Source organism: Chrysochloris asiatica, unplaced genomic scaffold (genome assembly GCF_000296735.1).
Source record: "Chrysochloris asiatica unplaced genomic scaffold, ChrAsi1.0 scaffold00011, whole genome shotgun sequence".
NCBI lineage: Eukaryota > Metazoa > Chordata > Mammalia > Afrosoricida > Chrysochloridae > Chrysochloris > Chrysochloris asiatica.
Window position 1 is genome coordinate 35818457 of NW_006408529.1, and position 3698 is coordinate 35822154.

A 3698-nucleotide genomic window follows, 5' to 3' on the forward strand; every position below is an offset into this window, starting at 1 on the left:
TGATGGCATCTAACAACAACAACACCATGTATTCCAGGTAAAGTGCAATGAGTTTGGAGATACAAAATGAAACTCAAGTCCTGCCTTTAGGTAGTTATCCCACAGTCTCAGGTGGCCTGTAGGAGTGGAGGGCATAGCTAAACAACTAGAACAACCCAGATGAGATGGCTAGTGTCACGTGTCAACTTTGTTCATTATGCTATGAATCTCCATGGCTTGGCAGACATTGGACTGACTGTTTTTACATAATGCAATGCAATGTAATCATCTCATTTTTGTTATCTAATGTGAACAGCTAATCACTTGAAAGCCGATCAGTTGAAAGTCAGTCCGTTTTCTTGAGTGTGTAGTCTGTATCCAATATATAAGTATATGGATGTTTCCCAAAGATTTGTTGTTGTTGTTAAGTGCCGTCGAGTCAGTTCCGACCCATAGTGACCCTGAGCAGGGTTTCCGAGGCTGTAAATCTTTACAGGAGCAGAAATCCTCATCTTTCCCCCGCGGAGCAGCTGGTAGTTTCAAACTGCTGGCCTTGCGGTCCACAGCCCGATTCATAATCACTACGCTACCAGAGCTCCTTTCCCAAAGATTGCTCTCTCTCAGTCCTGCATCTGACTCATCATTCTCTGACCTCTAGTTCTCGGGACATGAGGCAGCAACCTGCCATCTGAACCTGCAGATTTGAGGTTCATCAGCCCCTGCAACCAGATGAGTATAGAGAAGCCTGTAGTCTCCAGTCTAACCCATGGATTTGGGACTAGCCAACCTCCACAACTGCATGAGTCATTTCCTTGAAATAAATGTCTCTCTCTATATATATACACACACACATATATATGCTTCACTGATTTTGCACCTCTAGAGAACCCAGCCTAACTCACCAAATAAAAGCTTAAATGGAAGGAAACCCATAACACACACCCAGGCAGCACTTGGGAGGGTGTGACTAATTGCCTAGAGGGCCAAGAAATGCCTACTAAGAAGGCATCTGTTATTTCTGAAATAAGAGTAAACGTATTCAGAAGAAAAACTGTCAATGAGATCAAGCTGAAACTGAGGACAAAGTCCAGCTGCTTAGGGCTAAGAATAAAGTGAAGACCTGGTGAGGAAACAAGAGTTCACATGCTAATTCACTCAGGACAATCTTTGATCCATCCATTGCTAATCTGAACTTTCTGATATTAAATCTCCCCCTGATAGAAAAATTCTTAGTTGGTTTTCATTCTCTGTGTATAGGTGGCTATTTCTTAACAGCACTTGGGGAGATCTTAACTGAGCTCTGGACCTGAGCAACCTCTCCTGAAATAACAGGCACCTCACTGCCCTCTAGACTTCTCCAAGAAGAGCGTGGATGGCAGAAAAAGAATATGTGTGCAACTACTAATCAAAAACTTGGTGATTTGAATCTACCCCAAGACTTCTCAGAAGCAAGACCTTACTTAATATCTGCTTCCAAAAGGTCACAATAATAAAAAAAAAAAACCTTATGGAGAAGTTCTTTTCTTGCATGTATGAGGTTGTCATGATTCCAACTCAGTGACAGTAAACTTTTTTCTAAATGGCCTCTTATCACATATGGTAGGCCCCTGGCATCTGAAGATACCAAATTTTCAACCCTCTAGTAATTAGAGCTTTTGAGTTATCACTCAAGTGACTAAGGCTGACCCAGAGGGCTCAGCAGGACTGATGATTGTGGGTAAAATTGCATCAGCCAGTAAGGACATAACGATGACTTCAGGTATCGATTTCATTACACATATACTTTCCAGTAATTAAATTGAAGTATGAATGCTGTTGTTAAGTGCCGTCAAGTCGATTCTGATCCATAGCGACCATATATAGGATTTCCGAGGAGCAGCTGATGAGCTTGAACCGCCGACCTTGCAGTTCAAATGGCTGTGCAGTCTGATGCATTAACCCACAGTGCCACACCAGGACTCCGAAGTATCAATAAGTGTGTATAATCAATATAAGTATTTCCCATTCTGGCTCTGTTTCTCATACTCCATTTTTCCAGTCCTTCAGAACTCCCAATGATCTAGTGTTACATAAACCAAAGAGATACCAAGATGCTAATGCAGTCATCGCTTACACTCAAGTAACACTTCTCAGTTACTTTCTTCCCTGGCACTCCTTCAGTAAGAATTCAGGTGCCAAATATTCATGGTTTTTTAACAAATATATTCCAAGTCATTTTTATCTAATAAGGTGAACGTAGTGCTCATCTTCCACCCTTCTGAGACAGGAGTTGAGTTCATTGTCAGGTCCATGAACCTGCTGGCACATGAGGGGGCCTTGGCCTTTGGACAGAGAATGGGCTGTTTGGCCTGGAACATTTCTTAATCCTCCTTATTCTCAGGAACTGAACAATGACCCTAAACTTCTGAGTCTCTCCTCTTTGCCACCTCCTTAAGAGCTAGGGATGGGAATCTAGGTAACAAGGTGTATAAGGAATGGAGCAGAGGCCAAGGCAGAGTAGAAAAAGTGCTGCTGAGATCCAAGACGGGGAGGTGGAGCCTTGATGGTTAGATTAAAGAAAGGTGATGAACTAATTAATAGGAAGCAACCAGCCATAAATAGTGTAAACTTGTGTCATGCTTCCAACTGTGTCACATCCTGTGCCTCTAAGGTGTGGAACAGAGTATAATTTTATCTTAATGTGACATAAATATAGTGACTGACTCAGTTTCGTGTTTCAGTAAGTTATTTCTCTTCTTTTATATTCTTCTTTTTGTACTCTTCCTAATGGCTCTACTGCTATCTATCACATGCCATAGTCTGGTGTGGAACCCTGATGGAGCAGTGGCTAAGTGCTCAGTTGCTAACTGAAAGGTCAATGATTGGAGGACACTAGCAACTCCATGGGAGATAAGACATAGCAATTTACTCCAATAAAGATTGTTGTTGCTAAGTGCCATTGAGTCGACTCTAACTCATCGTGACCCTGCATAGGGTTTCTGAGAAGCAGGTAGTCAGTTTGAACTGATAACCTTGTGGTTCACTATCCAGTGGTAATCCTATAGCGCCACACCAGGAGTCCTCCCATAAAGATTGTTGTTGTTGTTAAGTGCATCAAGTCAGTATTGACTCATACCAACTCTAGACACAACAACGAAACATTGCCCAGTCATATACTAACCTCACAATAGTTGTTACATTTGAGCCCACTGTGCCAATCCATCTCATTGAAGGTCTTCCTCTTTTTCTCTGACCCTCCACTTTAACAAACATGATATCCTTCTCCAAGGACTGGTGCCTCCAGATAATAAGTTCAAAGTATGAGAGACAAAGTCTGGCCATTCTGGCTTCCAAGGAGTATTCTGGCTAGTAATTCTCCCAAAACAGATTGGTTTGTTCTTTTGGCAGTCCATGGTACTTTTAATACTTTCCTCCAACACTATAACTCAAATGCACCAATTCTTCTACAGTCTTCCCTGTTTACTGTCCAAATTTCACATGCATTTGTGGTTATATTGAAAACACCATGACTTAGATCAGGCGCACCATAGTCCTCAAATTGACATCTTTGCTCTTCAACATTAAAGAGGTCTTGTGCAGCAGATTTGACTAATACAATACATCATTTGATCTCTTGATTGCTGCTTCATGAGTGTTGATGGTTAATTCAAGCAAAATAAAGTCTTTGACAACTTCCATCTTTTCTCCGTTGATATAACAATTTTTGCTTTCTTTACATC